The sequence below is a fragment of the Durio zibethinus genome, chromosome 5 (assembly GCF_047325235.1).
Source record: "Durio zibethinus cultivar Kanyao isolate XHJ-2024 chromosome 5, ASM4732523v1, whole genome shotgun sequence".
NCBI lineage: Eukaryota > Viridiplantae > Streptophyta > Magnoliopsida > Malvales > Malvaceae > Durio > Durio zibethinus.
In genome coordinates this window covers 2,861,963-2,875,526 of record NC_143166.1, presented here as the reverse complement: position 1 = coordinate 2,875,526, position 13,564 = coordinate 2,861,963, and the positions used below count along the sequence as shown (strand labels likewise).

The 13,564-nt window shown below is 32.0% G+C and overlaps 1 pseudogene across 1 annotated transcript in view; it reads left to right on the top strand.

The window, feature by feature from the left end:
- Positions 1–13,564, top strand: part of LOC111283239 (THO complex subunit 2-like) — a 31,764-nt pseudogene that overhangs the window by 13,827 nt on the left and 4,373 nt on the right. Inside the window, exons 19-28 of the transcript XR_016342086.1 lie at positions 2,976–3,103; positions 6,380–6,476; positions 6,556–6,684; positions 8,433–8,536; positions 10,045–10,225; positions 10,361–10,564; positions 10,709–11,316; positions 11,476–11,580; positions 12,370–12,531; positions 12,613–12,693. The product of XR_016342086.1 is annotated as a THO complex subunit 2-like (transcript). The remainder of the gene's footprint in view (positions 1–2,975; positions 3,104–6,379; positions 6,477–6,555; positions 6,685–8,432; positions 8,537–10,044; positions 10,226–10,360; positions 10,565–10,708; positions 11,317–11,475; positions 11,581–12,369; positions 12,532–12,612; positions 12,694–13,564) is intronic.

The window sequence follows — 13,564 nt, the reverse complement described above, 5'->3', positions numbered from 1 at the left end:
CGAACCATAATACCGTATGTTTGTCGAGCCAGTCAAGCACCCAGTTGAACTGGGTTAAGCAGGACTGGACTGGCATTTCAATTGGTTTTAAGCAAAATTTTTTATTTTAAAAGCCGCAGATGAACTTTAATTGAAATATTTATATTAACTAGTTTGTGACCCATGAGATGTATGGATTATTTTACTTATTCAAGTATGTGTTTACACTCCAAAATTTATATTTTTCCTACAATTATATCTAAGTCTTTAAAATTTTATGACATGTATAAAATATAAATTATATATATTCAATTAACATTTCATAAGAAATTGAACTTTACTATTATTATCTTTATCTAAATGTTGAAAACAAATGTGAAAAAATAGAAGTATGGATAAAAAAGTAAAAAATAATTGAATATAAATATAATATTGATTTTTTTGAAGAACATAAAAATATAATATTGAAAGATTAATTAAATAATAGAAGAAGTATTGACATACCTTTACTAAATTATGATTTTAATCAAAATATTGAAAAAAAAATCAAGAAATATGTGACAAATAAAAAAAAATTAAATAAAAATAATGTTAAAAGAAGAAATCTTATAAGTAAAATAAACATCAAAATCATAAAAGTAATATGAATCTTGAAAGAAAATTGAATATTGGGAAAAAATGGCTTGGCGCATATTATTAGTAGGCTTAAAGGGATATGTGTTTTTTGGAATTTGAAAAAAGGAACTAATAATAAGGTATTTGAAAATTAGAAAAGATAGAAGAAATATGCGCGATTTTAAATTTAATGAAAATATTTTTTTGTTTTTGGTTATTTATTTTTGCATATTTATGGTAAAAAAAATCAATAATTTAATTTGTTTTAAATTTAGCATTATTTTAATTAAAAATTAATTTATTGGTTAATGAATGTTTTGTCCCATATAATTATTTTTTCATCTATGTGATGTCGATCTAACTACACACCAAAGTTTTAATTCACCATCTATATAAAAATAGTTTTTCACCTATTTTATTCTTAATTAATTTCTTAAGGAATTTTATAAATAATTATCATTGTTCTATATAGATCATAGGACATATGAAACATTAAAAAATATTATTGTATTGTAAATTAAAAAAAAATTATAAGTGTCATATGTTGTTATAGACCTATGGCCTTATTTAACTTATTAAAGAAATCTTTTTAATTTTTATAACACTTTTCTTAAATTTATACATTGAAAAATAATTTAAAGTAAAAGTTGGTTATATATTTACAATACATGATGAAATTATAAAAATTCACATCTTTCATGCATGTATTTAGTTTTATTGACTACCACACAAAAATCGATTGATTTAAGATGAAAAATATTGAAAACATATATTACAAATCTAATAATAACACAATATCTAATTTCTAAATATATCCACGCTTTACATAACATATAATAATAATAATAACAAATAAATAAATAAATGAAGTTCAAAACTTCAAAATTTTTTTATAATGTACTTACATAGTTTAAATGTAAGATAAATAATATGTACATGTTCTATAAAAAATGGTCAAGGTAATTTTAAATGAGATTTTGATTTTTAATTTTTTTCATTGGAGTGATCACAATAACCTTATTTCATTTAAATGAGGATAAAGATTATAAATTATTTAACATAAAAAGATTTGGATAAATTTATTTTTTTGAAGATTTGAAATATTTTTAAAATTTAAATAATAAAGCTATTTAGTAGGCAACTACAATTAAAGAATTGTCCTACGTGTTAATAATATAGATTGTCCATATAAGATTGCATGTAAGCAAATCTTATAAGGTAATTATGTATCTTGTAATATAATATTATATATGATGAGAAAAATTCTCTGGTGGGAGACGATCAAAAGATCTTGAGCTTTGAAGCTGTAAATGTTTACCGGTTCTTTCAATGTTATAAAAGGAGCTGTTTATTTGAATTTTGTTCATAAAGTTGTCTCCTTGTTTAATTGGCTAGGGATCGTCTTACGTGACTTTTCAAGTGAAGCCTTAAACTCACTTCATTTTTTCCCATAATTTAGTCATCTTATATGGTGTATTGCCAAAGTACCTATTATGGAATTATTTTGCCTCATCTTAGGCTGCTTTCTAACTGAAATTTTGAATTAACTATCATTTGTGTATTACATTCTGCGTTGAAAAATTCGTCAAAAAGAATTTCCAAGTGTTTTACATAGCAATGTAATTTGGGGCCAAGTATTTTGATTTGGATTTTAAAAGCTACATTCTTTGTTTGATTGGCCTTTAAATCACAAAAATTTAAAAATTTTGAATTTTGAATCATATCTGCCTGGGATTTTAAAGTTCAAAATTTAAGATTTGAAATGCCTTACCATGTTGGAGTTTAACAATCCTTCCTGATGCAAAATCCTCTGTCTATATCCCTTTTTGCCAATAGATTCTGTCAATTCTTCTATCTCATCTCTCTCCTTTCTACCCTGCAGTCTTTCTATCTCAATAATTGATGATTTAACATGTGTGTAAGGCTTTTTCTCTTTTTGAAGAGATTTGGCTGTTCTGGAGAGGGAAAATAGTCCATGGAGTTGGATTTTCATCTTGTTACAGTTAAGGGAGAGGGATAAGCAAGCAACAAAGAAGAGGGGGATGAAGATATTATGGGGCTATTTTGGCGAAGCAAACTAGCATTGGAATAGGGTATTTAAAAGAGGTGAAAAAAGAGAAAAAGATAGAGAAAGAATTGACTGAAAATATTATAGTAGAGGAGAGGAAATAATAGAAAAAAAGAGGAATAAGAGGGAGGAAACTGGCCTAGACACTCGTTGTCTCTTCTATTCTGATTTAATTCATAAACTACCAGTTTCATTTGGTTGAATTAATCTATAGAAGGAATATTCAAAATTCAAATATTAGGAGGTTAAATGTTCTTTAATTGATTGTATTATCATGTCAATTGTAGCAAAATTTATCATATTAAAATTGCAGCTTGAGTATGACATTTTGGAATATGTTGTGATTGAGCGACTGGCACAAGGAGGGCGGGGTAAACTGAGGGATGATGGCCTAAATTTGTCAGACTGGCTTTAATCTTTGGCATCATTTTGGGGACATCTGTATGTATAGTTATCTCTTCACAAAAATCTACAGTTTTTTATGCAGTTGTCTTTTCACTAAGATATATTTCTTCTTTTTTCTTTAGTGGAATGTTATCTAAATTATTTGGAACATGAACCTGTTCTTTCGTGTTTTGAGCACGTGTGTTATATTATTCTCATGGTTTATTAATTATAATGGCTTCTTATCAAAGGATTTCTAGTTATTTTTTCTTGTCTTTTCCTTCGTGGTGCATAAAACTGTGTCAACTCTTCCGGTGTATGCATGTTTATTTTATTATTATTTTTTTTTGGCATTTTTGTTGCTGGATCTATTAGAATAACTGAAGTGGTTGCATTCTGTGTAGAATTTAGATATATCTTGAGATGCTTTACTTCAGTTTCTGGGTTGCAGATTAAGCTGGGCAAAGCAAGATTACTGGAGCTAGATGTTGGTGGACATTATCAAATTTCTGACTCCTTCATTTCTGATGTCTGACAAGTTTCTTCATCATGGATTTCCAGTTAGGCAGGAATTACATAAAGGGCCACATAGGATTCTGTAACCAAGGTATGATGGAAGACCATTAATAGTCGAAAAGAAGATGTAGTTAAACTTTGAGGTTTTGGATAAGTATCTGCTTCAGTTTCAACCATTAAATTGAAATGCAAGAAATAAGAGAGGAACTCCTTAGAGAGTTCAAATGTGATACAGGACCATGAATTCGGTTAAGGGAAAGATTTTGGCTCTGATCAAAAGCTGGAAATATAGTGGTATAGTGGTTCTTATTCTATCCCATATGAAGGTTGGTGATGTTCAGAAAGCTGTTAATAAGCTAATGGACAATGTTGGTGGTTAGAACACTGAAGGACCATGTTGATTAGCAATTTGGAGCTTGTTACTAGTGATTAATTGAAAGATCATGGATAAAGATGAGTTAATTTGTTTATGTAGATAAAGCTTGAAATTTTGACAGGGATGCTGGTCAAAATTCTGCTGTTTACAAAGTGCAGTATTTGTTCTGCTGGCTTCTAGATGATTAAAAATGGCAGCCTGTATTAACATTCTGGTGTTATGAAGAGCCTAGACATAGGTTGGGTTTTGTTTCTTTGGGTTATTGGTTCTAGTACCTGTTCCTTTTCTTTCTAGTTATTGATTGCATGTATCCTGTCAGTGGCTGCTGGAGCATTCCAGGCAACCTATACTGGGTCAAATTTGATTCTTATTGGAAATTGCATCACTAATGAGGTTGCAAAAGAGGATTGTTCTTTCAGGAGAGATGCTGATATGCTAGGCAAATATGTAGTTAACCATTGGAGCAAGCAGAACTTTTGGTTCTAGCTGCACTACTGTTTATTTTGGTGATGCTTCATTTTTGGGTCTACATAATTGCCCAATGCTTTGCAAAGCTGGTGTTCTCTTGCCATTCATAAAAGGAAATGTAATGAAGTTCTTCACCTAACATGTGAGATGGGGGATTTTTGCAACTTTTTGATGTAAAATTCAAGTTCTGTGGTGGCAACAATCAGACTTTTGAGGGGCACATTTTAATTGTTGAGGTCCGTCCATCTGAGCTCTCAATGTTGTCAGGGCTGGTCAGTTACAATAATTAGGCTAGTTCTTAATGAGGCTTTAGCTATATTTTCTCTCTTGAGTGCATGTTGACATTTGCTTTGTGCATAAGCATTTTGGTCCTGTCTACTTTTGTCTTGCATATTTTTCTGCCACTGTCCTTTTTTCCCATCCTTCTCTTTTTCAACGGTGGTGGACTCTTATTGTGGTTTAATAGATGTATTGATGGTAGCTTGTACTCTAATGATGAACCAGTTGTCTTAGTTGCCTAAATTGTTATGAAGTTCTGCTCTTAAGGTGGTCTGGCTACATGCTATGGTTTCATTCATGAACCTGTAATTGAGAGTTATTTAGTTCTTAGGTTTTTTCTTTATTTTCCTCAAATTTAAGGAGGTGGAAGGATTAAATTTTGGCGAGAATTTGAGACCTGAATAGAAAGAAAATGATGACGAGCTGGTGATCGACTACCAACGCATTATATGGCTTCTATCATTGTTGAACTTTGAAGAATAGGTCTTCTGGTAGTTGAATTCTTTAGTATTAACAAGACTAACATATAATGCTGCAAGCTAAGTTGGTGTCTCACCTACTCTGTCTGTTAAAATTTTGTTGATGAGTTAGCATTTTTATTTGCATACAACTTTTCATGGTAATATTTTCCAAGTTTTTGAGGTTTTTAATGCAAATTTTTAATGCAGTTGTTCCTTTTTCCGATTTTTTTTTAAATATTTTCTACTTGGGTGAATTCTCGATATGGCTGAAGTAAATGTATGAAGATAATCAGGGTTAACTTGTAAACTGTAGCATATTAATGTTAGAAATTATCTTGTACAGAGCAGATTTCTGAAGAAGTATGGATTGTTGGTTGATCAAGCACCATTGGATTCCTTTAAATTTATAAACTATGCTTTGGAAGACCTATTGTTTTATTTATTAGTAATAGTTTTATAGACACATGCGTGAATGCACACAAACACAAAGACGTGTTTATGTTGGAAATGAAATAGCACCTAGAATTTCTAATGTTGCACCTACAATTTCTAATGTTGAGAGAGAATATAACTAGATAACAAGATTGTTGAGCACCTAGATTTTCCTTCATTTTTATACTCACGATAAATCAATCTTATTTATACAACAACAACAAACTAATATTCCATAACTTTGGGGTCAGCTTTATGAAAGGCCAGAAAAAGGAATCACGTTATGTCATAGTTTTGAATCTTCTTGTGTCACTCATTTTTATCAAAAACAACCTTTTCAATAAATCAATCTTATTTATACTCATAATAAATCAATTCTACTCTTTTCTTTTGGTTGTGAATCACCAATATCTTACTAAATGCTCAACTATAAAAAGCTTGCTTTCATCCAGTTGTCCAGGAAAAAAATAAATAAAAAAAAAGAAGAGAATGCAGTTTCCTAGTTTTCTAGGTACCTTAGGCTCCCTATGGGTAGAAGAGCTGCAACATCTTCCACATGGTTTACACATAAAGGTGTTTTATGCTTTTATTGATGGGATGTTCCCTTTGTAACTCATGAGATGTTGGATAAAAATCATGGAATCCTTGCTCTTTATAATTTTGCTTGTTGTTTCATGCTAATTGTTTTTACTGTTCTATTTTTTCGTTGAACAATGAATATGATGTTTATGCTTTTTAATTTAATTATAATTGATGATTACTTTTTGGAGATTTTACTAAGATCAGTTAGGCTGTTCGTAGGTGTAAGAAATACCCATCAATGGAACTAAGGGGTCTTTTCCAGTACCTGGTGAATCAGTTAAAAAAGGGCCAAGGAATTGAACTTGTTCTCTTGGAGGTATATAAAGATCAAAAGCTTAAAGGTTTTTCATCATTAGGATGAAATTTGCTAACTGGAAGTCTTATGATTGAATCAGGAGCTTATTCAACAAATGGCAAGTGTACAATTCACAGAAAATCTGACCAAGGAGCAGTTGGCTGCCATGGCTGGAAGTGAGACTCTTTGATATCAGGCTACTTTGTTTAGCATAACTTGAAATAATAAGGTTATTATGAAAACTTTGATATTTGTCTAGTTTGTTAAGCAACCAATACTTGAATCTATATTTTACCTTTTTCTCAGTTAGTGGAGCACCTGATTGTTAGTTATTTAGATAGAACCAGACATAACTAATGGTATTATTATCACATTCTTGATCTTCATTTCAGATTTTGAGATAATGATTTTGGTTTAGTGTATTCTATGTTTGAAGCTTAATTATCCAAAAAAACTTACTATTTTCTTCTGGACTTTACAGTTTCTGATCTGAACCTATGATTAGGGTTTTCCTAGATTCTACACTTATCCTTGTGTGCTGAATCCAGCCACCTAATTTTAACGAGCATGATTTGGTTAGAGTTTTAAATGCTAAGTAAATACCCTTTTGTCAGTTCTTGGTGAGTCTCATTCACTTAAACCTGGCCTTTGAACTTCATCATAGAACTTATAGTCAAAGCACAGTCAAATTGGTGGCTTGCTTATTTTACTTTGCACAAGGTGAACTGTATAATCCTAAATGTCAGGGCCTAAAATCCATGTATGACGGCTTTGCTTCTTAATCAATTTTATCTTTTCAGCATCTAGAGTTCCTCTTTTATGTTTGTATCGTAGTCTGGTTTTACATATTTGCACCTCTTTGATTTGGCTAGTTTATGGTAATTAGTGATCAAAATCTTGACCAACTGACTTTGTATGAGTGTCCTGGAGTGGTATGTGTCAAAATAGCTAGAAAGTCCTCGCTTGGGAATATATTTTCCTTGTAAGACCATATTTTTAGGTTTATTGTTAGTCGATCCTAGTGAGATATCAATAGCTTTGAGATGTTGGAGTTCTGTTTCTAGTTTCTACTATGCCCTTCAGTTTGTATTATGTTCCACTAGTTATGAGTTTTTTTCTTGCCTTTGGCTATGGTTGCAATCTGAGGTTTTTCCTTAGCTAATCTATCTGGTAGAATTGTATACTTGAACATTGATTGTGCACAAATTTTTCCTTAATTACTGTTTAAGTTATCTTGTGAAGCTGAGGATTTGTACGTTGAGTAACAGTCAGGTACATTGTAGGACATCAAGATCTGATTTCAGGAATTAGTGTTCAACGTCAGCAGTTAGTGAAAGTAGGAAGAGAGAGGAAAAGGGCAAGAAAGGGATAGGGTTCTTAGTCATGATACCTATCATCTTGGCTATTACATCTAACATCCAATGAAACATCATATGAAACAAGCATTTCTTCATCCTTCATCACCTTCAAGTGTGAGACAGATCAACAGAACCAGAAATTTTATTAATGTGTGTGTATATACATATATACTGCACACATTTGTCTTGTCAAAAACTGATTACCATGCATCCGAGAGTTAGACTGGTCTACTAAGTGCTGACAAGAGCTGATTATTGAGTTGAAAATCCTATTCAAAATAAAAAAGCAGTTTTAATAATTATTTTTAACATGATGAGACTGCAGTCTTATCTGTTTTATTCGCATTTGTTTCTTATGCATGTGAAGATACCAATCAAGAATCCTTATATTTTAAATTATTTTCTTTTGGATTTTCGTTAATTCTTCAGCTTATGCATCAATGTGATATGTTTCACTCATGTTTCCATTATAATTGATAGATTTAAATGCCTAAATTCAACTTTCTTCTTTTATAAAAGAAGCATGATCAATGTCTATCTTTTATCTTTTATTCTGTCTAGGAAATGGTATATCTGGCTTAGCATACTGTTTTCTAATGCATAAACACCTTTCATGCAGGCATTGATCAAATCCACCGATTGGCTTAGAGATTCATTGCTTCCAAAGGATGAACTAAAGTTGGCAATTCCACTTTTGTTACTTATAGCCCAACATCATTCTTTGTAAGTTGTACAGCTGTTCTTTGTATAGTTGCCCCTTTAAGGACCTTTTATTTTCTAGAAATTTGAATGTTTATTGCATAAAAATGGCTGATTGTAATGTGTTAGTATGTTCCCCTGCTTGTCCTTTTTAATACTCTTGGGTCTGGTTGTTGGTTATCTAGTGCTTCTATTGTATCCATAGGTGTGTACATGTTTTACAATATTTTTTGTAATGCAATTTGTATATATAACTATGCACTTGTTTTTTTCACTTATATCCTCTGTTTGTTTTTTCATATACATATATTGCATGTCTGCTGACTTTCAGTTGCAAATAGGTAAATAGCACATGTTCAAACTGTTTTGATTTAGCTGAAAAAAAAAATCCCATATAAAATTTGCTTTTTTGTTCCTTTTTTTCCTTTGTTTTCCTTATTGTTTCTATTCTTCTTTTATGTTTGCTCCATTTCCCTTATATTTTCCCATTTTTCTTAATTTCTTTTGTCTCTTTTTCTCTTATCCTTTTTTCTCTTTCTTTTGTTCACTATTTAAGCATCTTCTTTTTCCTTACAATTTTCTCTATTATTTACCTTCTTTCCTATCTATTTTTCTCCCATTTCAACCATTTCCCCCTTTCCCTCCTTCCCCTTTAGTGTACCTCTTGTTCTATATTTTCTCTTGGTGTATACACGTTTTTTGTTCCATATCCCCTGCAGGCATGTGTTCCTTTGCAAATTATCTTTGCAATCCCTTTCTCCCAACTGATGCATGTCATATATTCTCTTAGTACTTCACCATCTTTTTTTCTTTTATTTCCTGAATGCATCTCTTATATTGCCCTCCTATCTTTTCACAGCCATTGCTTTTTCTAGCAATCATTGTTGTCTGTCATATTGAAGGGAGCCCTTGCCCTATTTTTTACTCTTTTCCTTATTTATCCTTTCTGTTTCCTTCGTCTTCTCTTTCTTTTATGGCCACCAACCTCACTGTTTCTTTGTTGCCAATGTTGGTTATAACGAAGGAGTTCTCTTTCCTTTGTCCTTTACCCTCTCCACCTTACCATGTGAGACCTAGAGAGTGGGAAGAAGAGTAAGGGGGAAGATAGATCTGTTTTTATTATTATTTAACAAGAATTTATGGGACAAAGAAAAAACTATAATCTCTTGTTATAAAGCTTTGTGCTAGCATGTTCTTTTACATAAATTTTTTTTCCTTAATGTGTGTAGATGTATGGACATGGTTACATAGTTTTTCTAATGACATGATGGGTAAAGAATAAAGTTAAGGCTAATAGTCTTCCATCTCGGTTGCATTTTCTTCCCCTTTCTTTGTATATATTTCTTTCAATTCTTTTTGGTTGTCTATTTTCACTGATGTTTATAAAGCTTTTCCAAATGGGATTTGTTAATGGCTAGTTAAGTAGTTAGATTCCTAGCCTTCCTGAATACATTACAATGACAAAGGTATCTATTATAAAGTGGGTGACTCTTAGGGTCAGTTGCTTAACATGATTCTGTTATCATCTGCAGGGTTGTCATAAATGCAGATTCTCCTTATGCTAAGATGGTTAGTGAGCAGTTTGACAGATGCCATGGCGCTCTTCTTCAGTATGTAGAATTACTCTGTAGTGCAGTGACACCAGCTGCTGCTTATGCTCAACTAATTCCCTCGCTTCATGATCTTGTCCATCTGTACCACCTTGATTCTGAGGTATGTTTAGCTCTCTCTCTGAGTCCATGTGTGTTCTTTGTCACGCTTGCTTCACCAATTTAGATGTTGGGGAATCTGTGACATGGTTAATTATAAAGAACAAGGAAATATGACGTGAGATTATAGTTTTCACAGGTTGCGTTTTTGATATATCATCCTGTGATGAGGCTCTTCAAGTGTCAAGGGAGTTCTGATGTTTTCTGGCCTTAGATGGCAATGAAGGCGCAAATATTACTTTGGCATACTCAAAGTCAAGTGATAAGAATGATCCTAGTCAAGTGATAAGAATGATCCTAGTCAAGTGATACTGGATTTGGGTCCTCCTCGGAAGCCTACATTGTAACATATGGTTTTTCTTCCTCTGTACATTTCACATTTGTACATTATTGAATATCTAAAATTTAAACAGTTGAACAGAAAGTTCATGAAGTGCTTTTTTTTTTTTTTTTTATCTGATTGCTTTTAATAATCATTATTATGCAGGTGGTCTGAACTTCTTGACACTGTTAAAACCTTGCTGCCTTCTAAAGCCTGGAATAGTCTCTCTCCTGACCTTGATGCCACTTTTTTGGGGCTTACTCTGTATGATCTTTATGTTCCTAGAAACTAATATGAGTCTGAAATTGCAAAGCAGCATGCTGCTCTTAAGGCTCTGGAAGAGCTTCCTGATAATTCTGGCTCTGCAATTAACAAAAGGAAAAAAGACAAGGAAAGAATTCAAGAAGCTTTAGATCGTCTAACTAGTGAACTTCATAAGCATGAGGAAAATGTTGCATCTGTTAGTAGACGACTTACTCATGAAAAGGACAAGTGGTTGAGTTCTTGCCCTGATACTCTGAAGATTAACATGGAGTTTCTCCAACGATGCATTTTTCCTCGCTGTACCTTCAGTATGCTGGATGTCGTCTATTGTGCCATGTTTGTGCATATACTTCATTCTCTTGGCACGCCTTTTTTCAACACAGTTAATCACGTTGATGTTCTGATATGCAAAACCTTACAACCTATGATATGCTGCCGCACTGAGTATGAAGGCAGGAAGACTTGGGAGATTTCTTTATGAAACGCTAAAGATTGCATACTATTGGAAGGTAAACAATATTCACTGTTAAGTTCTTTCTTATGTTACCCAAAATATGATTTATTTTACTGCTTTGATATGTATTTTGAAGTTTGTAAGGAATACAGTGATGTTAACAGAAACATTTAGTTTGATTTGAATTTTTTATTGAACACTGCTTCCTTTGCAGAGTGATGAATCCATTTATGAGCGTGAGTGTGGAAATATGCCAGGCTTTGCTGTGTGTTATAGATATCCAAACAGCCAGTGTGTTACATATGGACAGTTCATTAAGGTGAGTTATTATTATATATATTGATTCCTCAAGGTGTCCTTTTTATGTTGATAGTGAGCGTGAGGTCTACACAACTTGTACAAGACATCAGATGTACCAAATTGTTCTTATAGCCGATCTTAGTGCGTCAGACAGGTTCATTTTGAGAAGATGGTTATTATAATAGGTGTCTCAATTTGCAGCATGCAACCAGTGTGGTGAATATGGAATTATCTTGTGAAGTGAAATATATGTTAAGCTTGAAATTGACTTTAAACTTTCTTCATGGGCATTTGCTTATTTATGTGGTTTTACTTTGACACTTTGCCTTGTTAAAACTGATGACCTGTTGGATTGGTGCCTTCACTAGTTTGGTCCAGAGTGTTTTTAGTGTGTTCTACACGTGAGGATTCTATATACACTCTAATTCTTAATCAGTATGAAATGAACTCTCGTATCTTAAGCTTAATTTTATTGTTATCTTCTAAGGATCCATTGTGATTTGGATATTGTATGGTATTTTATTAGTGATTTGTGTGAGGGTTGTTAATTAAACAAATTGTACATATATTTCATTTTTTATCTCCTGCCTTGTTTTGATATTAGAGTAATACTCCAAAAATTTTTATTGGTCATGGAGTAATTTACCAAACATTAGACATTTGCATGTGAAACACTTTTACTTGCCTGTTTTTCCTTATGTAGCATATGATTCTTCTGTTATGCATTATTTATACTTATCTTGAGTTTTGAGGTTAATCCTTTTCTGTTATTGGGGTCAAAATTTTCATTTATTTTTTTGGTTGAAAGGTGCACTGGAAATGGAGTAAAAGAATCACAAGGTTATTGATCCAGTGCTTGGAATCAACTGAGTACATGGAGATTCGTAATGCTTTAATAATGTTGACAAAAATTTCTAGCGTTTTTCCTGTTACCGGAAAGAGTGGGATTAACCTGAAAAATGGGTAAGAGGTGTGGAGAATTTTGAGTATCTAATTGGATTAATGTTTAGATCTATTAATGTGCTTCATCCATTTTACCTGTTGGATACAGGTGGCGAAAATTAAAAGTGATGAAAGAGAGGATCTGAAGGTGTTGGCAACAGGTGTTGCTGCAGCTTTGGCTGCTAGAAAGGTAAATTGATTTATCAGTTTTCTGCCTAGGAAGCACTGATACAAATGAGATGATATGGGTACCATTTTATAAAAAAAAAAAAAGTAGATCACATGGCGTGCATGTATGTATATATAAAGCATAATCAGTTAGGCAAAAAATGTATTAAGGTTTGTGTGTGGTTTTTGCATTTGCTGATTAATTTTTGCCATTTGATTTCTTTTCTTTGTTAGAAGTTTCTAAAATGCAATAGAAAATAATAAAAAGCAAAATTATATCTGATTAAAAATTAGATAATAGCTAAAGTGGAGCATCCATTTAACATAGTTGTTGCATGAAAGTAAATCATGCATTTTACCATCCAAAAAAGTTAAAATTTTTAGTGTTTTAGTTCAAAGTTATTATTTGCTTTTGTAGCAAAATACTCAAATCCTTTTATCAACCTTATTTAGTAAGAAAATTGGAGGAAAGTACACTAAGGGAAACTAATCTTTTTATACACCAAGGGAAATTGGAGTAAAATACAATAAAGTGGTGTTTGGTATGAGTGATCATTTCAAAAATCATGGTGATCTACACATGGTGATTAGATCACCGTATCTGGTAAACACTTGGTGATCTTACGTGGTAATGTTCTTGGATCATTGAGAGTGATAAGATCACTGTCTTGGAAGATAATCTAATTCCCATCCAAAAAGGTGGGAAACTTGTGTCTCCGAAATGAAGTAATATGTAAAATCAGTAGTAGTCAATATTACTCATTTAATATGTGAATTAAAGTTTTGATTCCTCTTAAATTTGTAATTATTTTATATTGTAAGTTTTTATATTTTCGAACTAATATTCATTATAACAGATTCAAAAATAATGTGTATATTTTTACTTTTTCTAA